Genomic DNA, 18,047 nt, shown 5'->3' on the forward strand with positions numbered 1-18,047 from the left:
TCACCCCTTAAATAGGAAATCCTTATATTTTTGATGTTGTCACCTTGGGAGTTAAAATGAAATCACAACTCGTGGTTGTTGTGTAATGTGTACAGGGGCCTGATTTTCCACTCACTGCCATTCCCATTTCTTGTTTTTTAGTTGAATCTGACTCTTAGCAGCTCCTTCTGCTGTCTTTTCTTTCTGCCATTCATTTCACTCATTCCAGAGGTTCTCAGTCTTAATTCCGAAGTGTTGTTGGACATCAGATTGCAGCAGCTCCAACCAACATAACCAATGGTCATAACTTCTGCAAGTTGCAATCCAGTAACTTCTATGGATCTGGAACAAAAGTAGCCCTTTTCCTTATTGCCAGTAGTGGGGGGTAGGTTTCTCCATGGAAAGGAGTTATCACAAATAAGAGAGGAAGGAATAGTGCCTAACGCAGTGGTTTTCAACCTGTGGATCCCCAGGTGTTTTGGCCTACAACTTCCTGAAATCCCACCAGTTTACCAGCTGCTAGGATTTCTGGGAGTTGAAGGCCAAAACATCTGGGGACCTACAGGTTGAGTACTACAGGCCTAGCATTTTTGTCATCCACATGTTCAGAATAACCCATCATTTAGACCAGCAGTTCTTAAAGTGTCCCAGGGCATACTGAGAGGTTCCATGATGGCCCCTTGTGTTTCTGCTGCTGCTGTTGTTACAAAGGCTGGATGGCCACATGTTGGGGATACTTTGATTGTGCTTTTCCTGCATGGCAAAAGGTGGTTGGACTGGATGACCTATAGGGTCTTCCACTGAAATACAAGTTTATATTAGTCAAAAAGTTTGCCCATGCCTGATTCTCTCTCTCTCTCTCTCTCTCTCTCTCTCTATATATATATATATATATATACATTTCTTGTGGCACCACAATAAACTTTTGCTTCAAAAAGGGCTCAGCAACTGAAAATGTTTGAGAATCCCTGATTTAGACTATTAGTCATGCTGCCTGAAGCTGATGGGATGTCCAAAGCAGCAGGACAAACTGGATGAGAAAAGTTTCTTTAGGGGAATAAAAGATCAAATGAGGTGGATATTCTCACAACAAACATGCATCAGGTTTAGGCAGTGTGGTTTTTATCTTAAGTCTCATCTTATTCATAGGCTCAGCAATTCACTGTTTCCATGCTCAGTTCCCCCAGTTATTAAACCACCATCATACAAAGGAATGACAAAAAATAGTTCTCAAGCTTTGAGTGTAAAGTAACAGTACATTAACCATAGATGATGTTTGCAATACAGAGGTGAATTCAGGGAGAATCAAGACAAAAAACCTCCAGCAATAAATCATAAATACCACCCAAAATTTCCAGACATACATTCCAAAACACCCGGCAAGTGAATAAATTATGGAGAAGAAACAACGAGGATTAATGAAAGCCACAAACCTCAGCCCTTCAGTGTCCTTCCTCGTGTTTAACTAAACCTTAGCTTCCTGTCTGCTGAGGTCACATAAAAATAATTTTAATGCCCAGTTAATCAATACCTTAAACCATTATCATCTGTAAGAATCCATAATTTGGGGGTCTGAAACCTGCCCTTGACTTAGGATATCTCTTTAATATAGAATTAAGGCAGTTTGAAACTGCTTTAACTTCCATGGCACAATATTATGGAATCCTGGGAGCTGCAATTTACAAGCCTTATCTGCCAAAGAGTGCTGGTATCTCACCAAACTACAAATCCCAGAATTCCAAAGCACTGAGCCATGGCAGTTCTAACGGTGTCAAACTGAATTACTTCTATAGTGGAAATGCACCATTAAAGATATCAAAATATGCAAACATATATATTACACTTGGTATTACCCTTCTTCCAAAGAGCTCGGGATGGAATACATAGGATACCCACCACATTTTATTTTCAGAGTAACTTCATGGTTGAATCCAAATCTCCCCTACTCTGAGTCCAGTCTGTAAACTACTACACTTCACTTTTATCTCCTTCTCTATTGAACTGCCCTCTTCCCGTAAAAGACTGGCTATCAGAACAACCCTCTCCTTAAAACCACCTACAGAGTGCGTGCCTATACATTTATATAAGCACTTAGCTGACGGAGTGGTGTGAAACTGTTCTGAGCTACTGGGAAGTCCTCTGTTCGCATACCACCCCCATAGAAGTCACAATTTCAGCTCTCCACCAACTTCATCCGTGATATTTAAATGATCACAACAAAAGGTTACAGTGTGGAGCGGTCCTTGTTCACAGTTCCAGCTATTCCATTCTATTCTCCCAGTTTTCTGAGTCTTCACATCCCAATTAGCAAGAGTCAGGCAGCAGGCCTTGTGTTAGAACCATATTTTTTTTTCTCATTTGCCCACTTAGGCTTCTTTTGGTACTTTTGCAAATCTCCCCCCAACCAGCTGATACTTCTCTCTTGCGTGTGAGTGATGTCATTTCGGCTACATCGGCAACAGCACACCCATCTGAAGACTAGTAGCAGACGGAATGATATTAGCCTATTTTACAGGATCATTGTGAGGATTAGAGAAACATGTGGAAGATCTGTATTTGAATGCAAAGTACAGCCAGCCCTCCACATTCACTGGGGTTAGGAGAGTAAGACTCACATGAAAGAAAGAGAAAACCCATGAATAAATACATTGCTATTTTTAATCTGAAAAAACACCTTTCTAGGAATTTCTAGATTTTGCAGCCTGATTGCATGGTTAACATCTGCTGGAAAATGACAATGGAATTGCATTTGAAGATCTAGAGAGATTCCTAGAGGTGTAGACATAGACACACATGGGAGGAGCTAGGGGTTCCCAGAAAGAACATTTTAATCAAATCCATGAATAACTAAATCCAAAACCCTCGAAACCATAAATGTGGAAGGTAGAAGGTATGAGAGTGGTAATACACACACAAATATTTAGATGATTTAGAGGCCACAATCTTATCCAGGCTTTCTTGGGAATCATTGCAAGGGAAAGCACTGGAAATTGAAATGAAGCAAATATAAATAGGACCAGGTTGTACATAGCTTTTGTGCCACTACTGCTATTCATCTGAAGACAATTTCTCCACATCTCAATTTGTCTCATTGAGTTCTATTCCACCTGAAAGGATTGTAGAAATTATAGCTAAGAATTTGGAGATTTTGCCTTTTTGAGGAGGGGGGGGGGGGGGACTACAGCTGCCAGAATCCTTCACCCAGCAAGGCCACTAAGGAGTCTGGTAGGGGGGTTCTGGGAAGTGTCATTCCAATAGTAACTTTTCCAAGCTATCTTGTGAGGATATGGTGGGATACCCATGATCACTGGGAAAGAGGTTCCCCATATCGTCCATCACCAAGTGTTGCCAAAGATTTACTGCACAACCAAGTACTTTTCCATGGTCATTTAGAAAGTCAACTCATTTTTAAGGTCAACCAGTCCTTCCTAAGATGGAGTTATACATATATGTTGACTCTAATTCCCAGCATCTCAGCTAATGTTGCCATTGACTATATACCCTGGGGATGATGGAGGTTACACTGCAACATATCTGGAGAATTCCAGGTTATGGAAAATTAGAGTAACCCCTTAAAAAGGCAAAGTCCAGAAAAAAAAACACGATAAACATGCTTTCTTGAATCACAGCTCACAGAATCTCATTTCGGAAAGGATTATGTTAGGTGCCATCTTAAAAAGTAATTTTCCCAAGCTCTAAGATAGAGATCTCTTCCAAATTACAGGCCCTGCTCTTGCTCTACTAGAACTGGGGTAGTGATCTTGCTGGAAAGTCAGCCTATAAGCACTTCCGCACTTGGCTGTATAATTCTGCATGTGGTTTTTGAAACTAATTAATTAGAAACTGCAATTTATAATTTCGTACTTGACAATCCTGCTATTAATGCAAGATGACCAGAAAACATTGGGGCGGGGGGGGGGGGGGAATCAAAATCTTAGGAGCTAGTTCTGCAGCGGCCAAGCAAAACAAAAGATGTCACTGTCTGGCTGTCTTCTTCTTTTTTGGCATCTGGAGTTCTTACTCTGTGGCTTAGGGCCAGCTCTGCCATTAGGCACAGTGATGCAGCTGCCTTAGATAACAGACACTTCGAGGTGGTAGTAAGGTGTTAAAGGAGAGAGTTTTGTGCCACAAAACCTTCATTGCATACCATGAGTTAACTTCTCATCTTTAACTGCAACAGAGAACCCCTTCCTGGCATCAACATTAAAGGGAGTCTGAATTTGGTGGGACACATAATTTTTGTGTGTGCCTCAAGCAGAAAAATATCTTGTGTGGACTCTACTGTAGGCTATGATTTCAGTGGAAGATGGTTTCAGTGATAGGACATTTCTTTCTTGGTCTTAAAACACCTTCCATGATGAAGAAGCAGACACCTTCACGAAGAGAAGTTCTGTCTCATCCTCCAATGCTGGTGACAAGACAATGACACAGGAAATCCCAACCCTTACATTGGGAATAGGAAATATACAAATCTCAAGATGTTGAAATGCAATAATACAATTCTCTAAGACCACTCAGGGTTGCAACTGAAGGATATCCAAAGGCACACATGTTATTCACCCCTGCCTTCTCCAACCTGGTCAGAATACAACTTCAAACGTGCAGGCTGCAAACGAGCAAAGATCATTGGCAGGCAATAGGTTGAAGAAGCTGTATTTCAAGATCTTTCATTTCATGGTAGAGCAAACACAGACAGTGGTAAAAAGCACACTCACTCCTTGGCATTTCTAGTTTTTTTAAAAGAGTATCTGGTAGCAGGTGATGGGAAAGTCTTCTGCCAGGAACCCTTGAGAGCTGTCGGAATGTAAAACAAAATTAAAGACCCAGCTCTTCCTGCAAGCCTACCCAGTCAATTTGAAACTATGAATTTTAAAGTGGCATTTTATTGGTAAGATGATTTTAATGTGTTTTAATATTACGTCTATGTTCTACTGATATATGTGTTTTAACGGTTTCATGTTTTTATCTATGTCTGTATACCCGTATATACTCGAGTATAAGCCAACCCAAATATAAGCCTGATTTTATCACAAAAAACTGGGGGAAAGTATTGACTTGAGTATAAGCCGAGGGTGGGAAATACAGCAGTTACTGGTGAACTTCAAAATAAAAATAGATACCAATAAAATCACATTAATTGAGGCATCAGTAGTTTAAATGTTTATGAATATTTATTTAAAACTATAAGACTATCCAACTCTGATTAAAACATTTTTCTAACCTCCTTCAGTGTAAATGTGCTTATGTAATCTTCTAATAATAATAAAATGAGTAAAATAATAAATGTAATAAAATAATAATAAAATAAAAAATGGAAATGTAATAGCAGTAATAATAGAGTAAAATAATAAATGTAATAATTATTATTAAAAATAGAGTAAAATAATAAATGTAATAATAATTAAAAATAGAGTAAAATAATAGATGTGATGATGATGATGATGATGATGATAGAGTAAAATAATAAATAACCTTGACTTGGGTATAAGCCAAGGGGGGCTTTTTCAGCCTAAAAATAGGGCTGAAAAACTAGGCTTATACTCGAGTATATACAGTATCTATGTATTTTAACTATTTTGTATCCCACATCAAACCTTGAGGACAGGCAGATAAGAAATTATTATTATTAGTAGTAATAGTAGTAGTCGTCGTTGTCGTCGTTGTCGTCGTCTTAGGCATAAAGGCAGTCTTATCAGCAGAGGCGGCCCTACGTAATTTTCAATGGTAAGCAAACAGTATTTTGCCTCCACCCCCCAACCAATCACTGATATATATTTTCTGTTCGTCATGGGAGTTTTGTGTGTCATATTTGGTTCAATTCCATCATTGGTGGAGTTCAGAATGCTCTTTGATTTTAGGTGAACTATACATCCCAGTAACTACAACTCGATTCGATTCGAATCGAGTTGTAGTTACTGGGATGTATAGTTCACCTAAAATCAAAGAGCATTCTGAACTCCACCAATGATGGAATTGAACCAAATATGACACACAAAACTCCCATGACGAACAGAAAATATATATCAGTGATTGGTTTGGGGGGGGGGGGGGGGAGGCAAAATACTGTTTGCTTACCATTGAAAATTACGTAGGGCCGCCTATCGGACAGATGGCAAGCTATTCAACCTCAGCAGACTGAAAGCCAAAACCAAGGTTACAACAACAGCTGTTATAGAACTCCAGTATGCTGATGACAATGTCGTCTGTGCGCATTCAGAAGAAGATCTACAAGCCACTCTAAACACCTTCGCAGAAGCATATGAGAAACTCGGCCTGTCACTGAACATTGAGAAAACCAAGGTGCTGTTCCAGCAGTCACCAGCCAATCCCTCTCCAATGCCAGTAATACAGCTTAATGGTGTCACATTAGAAAATGTGGACCATTTCCGCTACCTTGGCAGCCACCTCTCTACCAAAGTCAACATCGACGCCGAAATACAACACCGCCTGAGCTCTGCAAGTGCAGCATTTTCCAGAATGAAGCAGAGAGTGTTTGAGGACCGGGACATCTGTAGGGAGACCAAGGTGCTTGTCTATAAAGCTATTGTCCTCCCAACCCTGCTCTATGCCTGTGAGACGTGGACTGTCTACAGACGTCACATGCAGCTCCTGGAACGTTTCCATCAGCGCTGCCTCCGGAAAATCCTGCAAATCTCCTGGGAAGACAGGCGGACAAACGTCAGTGTGCTGGAAGAAGCAAAGACCACCAGCACTGAAGCGATGGTCCTCCAACATCAACTCCGCTGGGCCGGCCACGCTGTCCGGATGCCTGACCACCGTCTCCCAAAGCAGCTGCTCTACTCCGAACTTAAGAACGGAAAACGGAACGTTGGTGGACAGGAAAAGAGATTTAAAGATGGGCTCAAAGCCAACCTTAAAAACTCTGGCATAGACACTGAGAACTGGGAAGCCTTGGCCCTTGAGCGCTTCAGCTGGAGGTCAGCTGTGACCAGCAGTGCTGCAGAATTTGAAGAGGCACGAGTGGAGGGTGAAAGAGAGAAACGTGCCAGGAGGAAGGCGCGTCAAGCCAACCCCGACCAGGACCACCTTCCACCTGGAAACCAATGCCCTCACTGCGGAAGAAGATGCAGAGCAAGAATAGGGCTCCACAGCCACATACGGACCCACAAGGAAATCCATAATGGAAGACCATCTTACTCGTCCAACGAGGGATCGCCTAAGTAAGTAAGTAACTACAACTGCATATGTCAAGGTCTATTTCCCCCAAAGAGCACCTCAAGAGCACCCCTGGGCAAAATGAACTATACTGCAAATGCTTACTTTGCGTAATGGGTTGAGCCGCCCCTGCTTATCAGTCCCATTAGCCATGTCAGTGGGATTAGGACTGTATATTTTTGTCTCAACTTTATGGGGATATCCATAGTGTTTGACCTGTTTTGATTATAGGGATCAGTACTGTTGATCATTCCTTTAAAGCCTGGGTGAAAACTCAAACATACAAGCCACCAGTAAATGCTTACATTCCTGAATAGCTACCACTCTGATAAAGTGATTCTTGTAGCATGAATGAATGTGTGCAATAAGGACATTCAGCAGGTATAGTTTGCACAACTGCAGTTTTTTTTCACATGGACACAACCCACCCAAACGTCACGTGTCTTTGAAGCTGTCATACTTATTCCTTGACTCTCATATAATACCTGCTCTTCCAAATCTGCCCTGTTTACACATACACATAGTGGGCCAGACACTTTCTTGTACATCAGTGATAAAGAAAATAGCATAGCCACACACACACACTCAGAGGCGGCCCTAGGTAATTTTCAACGATAAGCAAACAGTATTTTGGTGCCCCCCCCCCCCTCCAACCAATCACTGATATATATATTTTCTGTTCATCATGGGAGTTCTGTGTGCCATATTTGGTTCAATTCCATCATTAGTGGAGTTCGGAATGCTCTTTGATTGTAGGTGAACTATATATCCCAGTAACTACAACTCGCATATGTCAAGGTCTATTTTCCCCAAGAGCACCTCAAGAGTGCCCCTGGGCAAAGTCAACTACACTGCAAAGGCTTACTTTGCGTAATGGCTTGAGCCGCCCCTGCACACATCCGCCACTCTCTTTCATTGATAGCAGTTAAACTTGTTTTGTATATTGAGCACAAAATATTGGGGGAAGGGGTGTGGCAAAAAGGGAGAGGAACTAAAAGGGGTTCTCACTCATTTCCTTTACATCCCCATTCTTCTGGATCCCATTGCCATGGTAACTGTTTCTAGCCAGGCATGTAGCCAGGGGGGGGGCTCGGGGGGCTTCAGCCCCCCCCGAAATTTTCATGGTGGTTCGCGAAAAGGCCTTATTGGTGCATTATTTAAACTGTTATGTTTATTCATATCATGATCTGATCACCATACTCAATATATCCCATATGTATGGGGGTATTGGGGTAATGATACAAAAGGTTTGCTAGGCTAGACCCTCTTTCACTCAGACTCAGCCCCCCCCCCCCCGAAACTCAGCCCCCCCCCCGAAACCCCCCCTGAAAAAAAATTCAGCCCCCCCCGAAACGAAATCCTGGCTACGGGCCTGTTTCTAGCACATCCTCTTGGCCACCTTTTCTGGCAGCTGTAGCCTTGTTCAATTATATACTTTAAAAAATCCTTTCTGAAAGGTGTGTGTGTTCTGTTTACACACACACTTTCCTGAAGTGTGCTTTTTAAAATGAGAATACCAAAACGAAAGGATGTGCTCCAGCTGTACATACAATACAGGCCTAAGCTCATTGCACAAATTCACTCTTAACAAACCTGCTATTCCCACTACAAATTAATCCCCAAAGCTTCGTGTTATGTCCCCAAGTGCCTGCTCCTTCCCAGCATGCTGCTCTTCACAATGAATGATCCAAAATGAAGAAGTCACTTGTCTCAGGCTCTTCTATTCTTTCAAGCAAGATTGCATGTGCACACTTCATGTGCATGCCACTCACACTCAAATTCTCTTTCTTTCTTTCTTTCTTTCTTCCTTCTCTCTCTCGCTCACGCACACAAACACAGATAATAATTGCCATTGTCAACAGTGTGGGCTTTGTGATCAAGTGCACCCTCCAAAGTCCATCCTATAAGTACAGAAAGAAATGAATCCATCCCTTCTTTCCTCTATCAGAGCTTCCTGTTATTGTCAGGATCTTCTGCAGAGGGCAAAATTATTGTTGCTTTACACAATCACACCTCTTTCCCTTTTCTCCCAAAAAACAAACAAAAAAACCACAAAAAAATCTCTTACCAGTACAATAGTGGGTTAGATCCTTTCTGCCAATTCAAACGTCTAAGCAGAAAGTATGCAATGCCACTCATTCCTACCACCACGTAATAGTTTTCTCCTGACACTTAAAAGTCTTCCCAGTCTAAGAGCCTGCTCCCATTCTGCCTCTGAATTTCTACACACCCCTATGAGATAATATACCTAAGTCTCTGCCCTACCTTTATGTGTCTATTTAATACACTTAGGCAGTAAGTGAGTAAAGGAGTCTCTCACCCAGGCACTGTACAGACTCAAATCTATTTAGCTTAAGCAAGTTGTCTACCACACAAAGTGTCAGACTATAATCTAGGATTTACTCATCCTCATCATGCCATCATGTTCAACTTGCATCCCTGAATCATTTTCAGCTAGCATTTCTGAATGTATAACGGTGTTTCAAACATAATAATCGGGTTTATCTATCAACTTTCCAGTGCTTGAGTCTGAAGCCATGCTTTTAGGCCTCGTGCATGGAAAAGCCTTCAATGAATCTTGGAGTGGATTAATCAGGACTTGAAGATCCCTCCAAGAAAAAAAAACCACACATTTTTCCCCCAAAGATAGAACAGTCTCTTAAATTATCTTATAGAGGTTGAGTGCCCCTTGTCATGACCGGGACCAGAAATATTTGGGATTTTTAAAAAAAGGAATATTAATATTTGCATATTGTACAAAATAATCTTGGATTCAAGTCTAAACACTAAATTCATTTAGGTTTCATTATACCCTGTATACATATAGCTTGTAGATAATGTTATACAATATGTGTAAACATTTTGTGCCTGAAACAAAGTTTGTGTACACTGAACCACTGAAAGCAAAGGGTCCCAATCTCAGCCACCTATGTGGAGAGTTTCAGATTTTGAATTACAAATTAGAGAAGTTGCTTTCACCATTCTGGACACACTAGCCATGCTGGCTGGATTGGATATAGCCGAGAGTCTGACAACATCTCAAAACCCGAGGTACTTTTGAGCCTATAATGACCTCTGAAGGCTTTTCCCCACTCTTTTTTCTTGCATAAATGTGTCATTATGTTTCATGTTCCAATCTCCTCCTCCACCCCACTCATAATAACCAATCTATAAAATAGCCATTATCGGGGGGAAACTTGTTCACAGACTCTTCTGGATATAAACTTTGTCTTTCAAACAACTAATATTAACTATATTGTGAGTGTATCATTTTGATATTCTTCTAAACTCCCCACATGTAGCACAATAGCATCTCAAGGTGGAATGTGTTCTTCTCCTTTTGACTTCTAGTATTACATATGGTGGAATACCCCTGCACACCTTTTTAAAATGACTTCAGTTTCAGTGATGCAAACACAATCTGTTCTCAAAATAAGTTCCATATTTTGAAAGGTTCTTTGAAGTTCAGACCAAAACCCAGAGCAGATTCATTGCCCCATTGCCATGTGAGCCACCAGCTCTCATCAAGAATGAGCAAAAGGATCTCTCAGTCACCATCTGCCATTTGAAGTGGTGCAGTCCAAATCCAGCTTGATTTCTTCATCTGCTGTTTGGGAGAATTAGGTTGCATTGAGTGGTACTTATGACACCAACAAAGGACCAAATCTAGGAATGATTAAATGGTTGGAGAAGAGCGAACTGTGGGAGGGGATACAGAAGTATAAAGGTAGTGGGAATAATGAATCGGGAAGGAAGTGTATTTTGTCTCATGATGAGCAATGGACTCAAGGATCAATTACAATTCAATAAAACACAACCAGGCCCAAGCAATGTAATGGTCGACTGCTAGACTGCAGAGATCCAAGTTGTAGTCCTTCCTGAGCCACGAAACTCTTTGGATGGCTTTGAGTCAGCCTCTCACTTGCTCTCTTAGATTGACCCACCTCATAGGGTTGTTGTTAGGATAACGGTGGGGAGGGCAGCCATATACACCATACCCAAAAGCCATGGTATAAATGTAACTAGTACATAATTAAATTAATACATGGAATCCTATGGCATTGTCATGCAATATGATCACCGTATGCAAAAATAAAAATAAAAAAGCACATAAGTAGGAGAATTCCAATTAAATGTTCCCATTGAAACTAGCCAGGTTTTGGAGCAACCTATTTCCAATGTGTACTAGGTACTAAGGTATATTGGGAAGGTCCATAGTGCAGGGAGGAGTTTGGGGGGCTTTTAAGGCCTCAGTTAAACACAAGTAGGATAGAATTACTAGAAGTGGCAAAGGGACTAACAGGGTAAGGGAAAGCTGGAGGCCAAAGAGCCCATGCTAATAAACACAGTTATAAAAAAGAAGATGGAGTTGGGTCTGGGAGGCCTTGTGACTTCTGAATGAAAAAACCAGCCCAGTAACTCAAATGATTCATCAATGAAGTGATCACATTCATCTGAGGTGGCATTTGGAGGGGCATATCCCCCCTTTGGAGAGGGACCCCACAGCCTCCTCAATCAGGAGAGGACTTTCGACATGTTGGACTATTGTCTCCACTGCACAGCAGACTGGGGGTGATGAACATTGATGAACCCATCTGGACAAGGCTAAGGACCTTAGACCTCAGGGCATAAGCACAATGGTTTCATTAGGGACCTAGTTGGTAGAGAAAAAGGACATTGTATTCTAAGCAAAGGGCCTTATCAACTATTCACCTTAGTGAATAAGATTTTATTGAGGGGGACAACAGAGGATAGGTAGTGATTTCAAGCTACCCCAAACACAGGGCTTTATGTGTTGTCAAAGGCTTTCATGGCCGGAATCACTGGGTTGCTGTGAGTTTTTGGGGTTGTATGGCCATGTTTCAGAAGCATTCTCTTATGACGTTTTGCGCAGACATCCTCAGAGGTTGTGAGGCTTTTTGGAAACTAGGCAAGTGGGATTTATATAAGTGTGGAGTTTTCAGTGTGGGAGAAAGAACTCTTGTCTGTCTGAGACAAGTGAATGTTGCAATTGGCCAACTAGATTAGCATTGGATAACCTAGCAGCTTCATAGCCTGGCTGCTTCCTGCCTGGGGGAATGAACAAAATCTGCCTTCTGCTTTTTTTAAAAAAACTCTAAAATCAGGACAGTAAATAAAGAACAAAACTCACAAGATAGAGAAATTGCAGACAGGAAACAATCAGGGCCAGTTAACACCTCCCAACAAAGGATTCCACCTGAACATTAGGAAGAACTTCCTGACTGTGAGAGCTGTTCAGAAGTGGAACTCTCTGCCCCAGGGTGTGGTGGAGGCTCCTTCTTTGGAGGCTTTTAAGCAGAGGCTCGATGGCAATCTGTCAGGGGTGCATTGAATGGGATTTTCATGCTTCTTGGAAGGAGGTTGGACTGGATGGCCCACAAGGTCTCTTCCAACTCTATGATTCTATGATTCCCCCTGGTAGGGAGCAGTCAGGCTTTGAAGCTGCCAGGTTATTCAATGCTAATCAAGCTGGCCAATTGCAACATTCACACCTGCCTCAGGCAGACAAGGGTTCTACCTCCCATCCTGAACGTTCCACAGATATATAAACCCCACTGGCCTAGTCTCCAACAAACCTCACAACCTCTGGGGATGCAGAAAAAATGAAATGCAAACATTAGGAAGAAAAATGAAATGCAAAGAGACAGAATGGAGGACGCCTGGCTCGAGAGCAGTATGTGTGAAAAAGATCATGGACAATAAGTTAAACATGAGCCAACAATGTCATACGGCATCAAAAAGAAGCCAATGGAATTTTGGCCTGCATAAATAGTATAGTATCTGGATCTAGGGAAGTCATGCTACCCTTCTATTCTGCCTTGGTCAGACCACACCTGGAATATTGTGTCCAATTATGGGCAGCACAATTGAAGGGAGATGCTGACAAGCTGGAATGTGTCCTGAGGAGGGTGACCAAAATGATCAAGGATCTGGAGAACAAGCCCTATGAGGAGCAACTTAAAGAGCTGGGTATATTTAGCCTGCAGAAGAGAAGGCTGAGAGGAGACATGATGGCCATATATAAATATGTGAGGGGAAGTCATAGTGAAGAAGGAGCAAGCTTGTTTTCTGCTCCTGGATACTAGGACATGGAACAATGGCTTCAAATTACCGGAAAGGGGATTCCACCTGAAAATTAGGAAGAATTTCCTGACTGTGAGAGCTGTTTAGCAGAGGACCTCTCTGCCCCTGAGTGTGGTGGAGGCTTTCTTTGGAGGCTTTTAAGCAGAGGCTGGATGGCTATCTGTCAGGGGTGCTTTGAATTTGATTTTCCTGCGTTTTGCCAGGAGGTTGGACTGGATGGCCCATGAGGTCCCTTCCAACTCTATGATTCGATGCCTGCCATAGATGTGAGCAAAACGTCGGGAGAGAATGCTCCTGGAACATGGCCACACAGCCCGGAACACTCACAGCAACACAGGGCTTTATGTTTGAAGGTTGTACTTCCTTCAGAGGGAGAATTGATGAGTTTTTTTTTTAAAAAATCTCATGATAGAAAAATAGTGGGGAGGTAACCAGGGAAAGGCTTCCTGTCATCAGTGTTGAGGTGCGGTGGGCAGGCGGAGGATGCTTTTCTTGGAGGGCCTTGATAGGGGAAGGTTCTGTGGGTCTCAACATAGGAACCCCCTCCTCCTCCTCCTCCTCCTTTAATGGGGGTGTGGCATCAAACCTGAGTAATAAGCAAAGGCAGCAGCTCTGTGGGAAAGCAAAGTGGGTTGCTATGGGAGCAGGCTGGGAAAGAGAATTGGGGAGGGGAGGGGGGGTGGTTGAACCTTTTTGATGGAGAGCAGTTTGTAGTAATTGAACGCATGCCAAGGAGAATGAGAAATCTAAAGAGGGAGGCGTCTAGATCCAATGGGGTCCTATCTAGAAGACCGGCTCTGTGCGACAGGAGAGAATGGGGATACCTCCAGGCCCATGGCGATGGGATAGCATCTTCCAGCCGCTTTGCGGGAGGAGGGGGGGGGGAGAAGAGTAGGTGCCGTTTCCATAGCAACCCCATCTCTGGCTCTTCCTCCCCCCCCCCCCCAGCTTCTCCGCCATTCCTTGATCAAGCTTCTCTCCCCTTCTCCAAACGTTTTCCCTAATTATCTATTTATCTATCTATATTCTATCATTGGTCCATCCCTCCCCCCACCAAAAAAATTAATAGGATCCATGCTTCTTTCTTCCCTCCCCGTTTTGTCCGCACACTCACCCAAACGGGGGTCGTCGTGGAGGCAGCATCCTCTTTCCTTTTTTTTCCTCCCTCTTCCCCTTTTTATTATTTTCTCTCTCTCTCTCTCTCTTCCCTCCTTCAACGCTGGGGCTTCATCCAGGCCTTTGGCGGAGAGGAGGAGGAGGAGCGTGGGGATGAGGAAGAGGAGGATGGAGAAGAAGAAGAAGAGGAGGAAGAAATGGTGAAGAAGGAGAAGAGGAGGAGGAGGAGGAGGAAGAGGAGAGCACCTCCTCGGCCCAGCAGCCCAGCCCTTCTCCTCCTCCTGGGTCGGTCTTCTTGGCTCCGACCCGAGCCGGCGGCTGGCAAAGGATGGCAAAGAGGAGGAGGAGGAGGAGGAGGATGAAGGCGAAGAAGGCGACCCCAGCGGTAGCCAGCCAGCCAAAGAGCCAGCCAACCAACGGCGCCGAGAGCGCTGCAGCAAAAGCGCTCCTGCGAGCAGCGGGGACGCGAGTGGAATACTAATAGTGGGCGGTTTAGGGGAAGGAGGGAGGGAGGAAAGGAGGGAGGGAGACGCGAGAGAGAAGGAAAGATTGGGACTGAAAAGAGAGAAAGGCTGGCAAAGGATGGGTGAGCGATCTGGGAAGGCGCCTTGAGGATGGAGGAAAAGGAGAAGCCAACGCTGGAGATGCTCAGAAGGAGAGGCAAGCTCTTCCTCAGCCCCTTTGGCGATTCCTGGGGGGCAAAGGAAGGGGCAGCAGTGGGCACGCGCTTGCCCTCCCGAAGGATGCTGCTCTCATCTACACTGATTGTTTAATGCGGTTCCGAGCTAGCGCCCAACTGCGGCGGAGAAACAACAAACTCCCGCAAAAAAAAAAAAAAAAAAGCATCTGAAAGGAAGCCCTCAATGTGCATCACAGCTTGTGGTGTGTGGAACCCCCATCCAGGATATCCTGTGTGATCATCTACACCGCGAAAGCACTTTCTTCAATACCGGTTTGGAACTGCGCGAAAGGGTCAGTGTAGAGGGGTGCCCAGTGAGCACTCTTCCTCTTCTCCTCCGCCTCGTAGGATCATAGAGTTGGAAGAGACCTCATGGGCCATCCATTCCACTTACTTACTTAGGCCATCCCTCGTTGGACGAGTAAGGTGGTCTTCCATGACGGGTTTCCTTGTGGATTCCTAGGTGGCTGTGGAGCCCTATTCTTGACCCGCATCTTCTCCCACAGTGAAGGCATTGGTTTCCAGGTGGAAGGCGGTCCCGGTCGGGGTTGGCTTAACGCGCCTTCCTCTTGGCACGTTTCTCTCTTTCACCCTCTACTTGTGCCTCCTCGAATTCTGCAGCACTGCTGGTCACAGCTGACCTCCAGCTGGAGCGCTCAATGGCCAGGGCTTCCCAGTTCTCAGAGTCTATGCCAGAGATTTTAAGGTTGGCTTTGAGACCATCTTTAAATCTCTTTTCCTGTCCACCAACATTCCGTTTTCCATTCTTAAGTTCAGAGTAGAACAACTGCTTTGGGAGACAGTGGTCAGGCATCCGGACAACGTGGCCAGCCCAGCGGAGTTGATGGCAGAGGACCATCGCTTCAGTGCTGGTGGTCTTTGCTTCTTCCAGCACGCTGACGTTTGTCCGCTTATCTTCCCAAGAGATTTGCCTTCGCAGAAGCATACACGAAGCTTGGCCTGTCACTGAACATCACTGAACATTGAGAAAACCAAAGTGTTGTTCCAGCAGTCACCAGCCATCCCCTCCCCAATGCCAGAGATACAGCTGAATGGTGTAACATTAGAAAATGCTGACCATTTCTGCTACCTTGGCAGCTACCTCTCCACCAAAGTCAACATTGACACCGAAATACAACACCGCCTGAGCTCTGCAAGTGCAGCATTTTCTCGAATGAAGCAGAGAGTGTTTGAGGACCGGGACAGCCGTAGGGATACCAAGGTGCTTGTTTATAGAGCTTGTTTATCCAGCCCAACCCCCTGCCAAAAAGCAGGAAAATTGCATTCAAAGCCCCCCCCCCCCCCTGACAGATGGCTATCCAGCCTCTGTCTAAAAGCTTCGAGTATTGAGATTGCAAAATACCTTCTCTTTCCATTTCTTGTGTGTGTGATTCTTATTCTTGTTTCAATCGTATATGCTCAGAGGAGGATTGCTTTCGCCTTTTTCTGAGGCCGAGAGGGTGTGACCCACCCAAGGTCATCCAATTTTTTTTAGGTTTTCTCCATTTTACAAATTCTCCAAAGCAATGGCGGCCCCTCGGCTGTGGAACTCCGTCCTTAGTGAAATCAGATCAGCCCCTTCCCCACTGACCTTGAGAAAAAAAATAAAAATGTGGATGTGGGACTAAGTGTTTGGATAATAATCTTTCTGTGCCATAAGCAAATATGGAATAGTGCAATTACAATTGGAACGGCCTTGGGCTATGTCATTGGATTGCGTGGTTTTAAAATTGGATGTGTTGTTAGCGGTTGTTTTTAATGTATAGGTTTATTGTGTTGGATGTATGTTTGAATGGCATTGAATTGTTGCCTCTATATATATGTGAGAAGGCCGAGGTACAAATATGGCAAATAAATAAATAAAATGTTCACTTACTGCACTGAAAATTACTATCCAAAAGCTTTGTCCCACATCCACATTTTTAGATATATTTTTTTCTGAATGTCAGGAGGGAAGGGGCTGATCTGATTTCATTGGAGAGGGCGTTCCACAGACATGGGGCCACCACTGAGAAGGCCCTGTCTCTCACCCTCACCAACCACACCTGCGAAGGAGCCGGGACCGAGAGCAGAGCCTCCCCAGAAGAGCTTAGCCTCTGAGGTAGTTCCTAGAGGGAGATATGTTCGGACAAGTAGTCTGGGCTGGAACTGTTTAGGGGTTTATAGGCTAAAGCCAGCACTTTGAATTGTGCTCAGTAGCAGTCAGAATTGTTATGACAGTAACCATAGTCCTACACATTGGAAAGTTGGGAGATACTACTCTCAAATAAAATCAGGATTTCCTTTGAAGAAAACAAGGTTGCAAGGAAAGGGGAGTCTGGAAATTGAGATGAAAGTAGTTATTATTTTTAAAAAATATGAGGATGATGGACGCTAATATAAAATAGTCCGATGAAAATGCTTTCTGCAGTGAAGATAGAACCACTGACATCTTTTGTTTTGTTTATTACTGAAAGTTCTCTGGAAAGTTCTGAAGGAACAAAAAGTATACAGGTTTCTTCTTCTGGGAAAGTTAGCTGGAGTTCATGTCACAATAAATTAGTCAGGGCTACAGTTCTAACTTACCTGGGAATAAGTCTGCAGTAGCAGATAGATATAAGTTCGGACTGTTGAGTTTTTAAATTGCTGCAAGACTTTTCAGTCTTTTTACAGATACCAAGCTGACTCTCTTTGACAGAATAATAGAACCATAGAGCTGGATCAAACCACAGAGGCCATCCAGTCCAACCCTCTGCCATGCAGGAAAACACAATTGAAGTACTCCCAACAGATGGCTATCCAGCCTCTTCTTAAAAACCTCAGTGAAGGAGGCTCCACCATGCTCTACGGCAGCACATTTACCACTGAACAGCTCTTTCAGGAAAGTTTAGGTGGAATATTTTTCCCTACAATTTGAGTCCATTGGTCTCTAGAACAGCAGAAAACATGCTTGCCCCCCCTCCTTAATGTGGTGTCCTTTCAAATATTTAAACATGGCTATGTCTCCTCTCAG

The 18,047-nt window shown here is 43.6% G+C and overlaps 1 protein-coding gene across 1 annotated transcript in view; it reads right to left on the reverse strand.

Moving 5' to 3' along the window:
- The window catches only part of LRRC4B (leucine rich repeat containing 4B), a 208,473-nt gene extending 193,520 nt beyond the window's left edge, over window positions 1-14,953 (reverse strand). Inside the window, exon 1 of the mRNA XM_060780699.2 lies at window positions 14,375-14,953. The gene's annotated coding sequence lies outside the window, so the exon portion shown is untranslated. The remainder of the gene's footprint in view (window positions 1-14,374) is intronic.
- Between the last annotated feature and the right edge of the window lie 3,094 nt (window positions 14,954-18,047).

This window comes from Anolis sagrei, chromosome 6 (genome assembly GCF_037176765.1).
Source record: "Anolis sagrei isolate rAnoSag1 chromosome 6, rAnoSag1.mat, whole genome shotgun sequence".
Classification (NCBI taxonomy): domain Eukaryota; kingdom Metazoa; phylum Chordata; class Lepidosauria; order Squamata; family Dactyloidae; genus Anolis; species Anolis sagrei.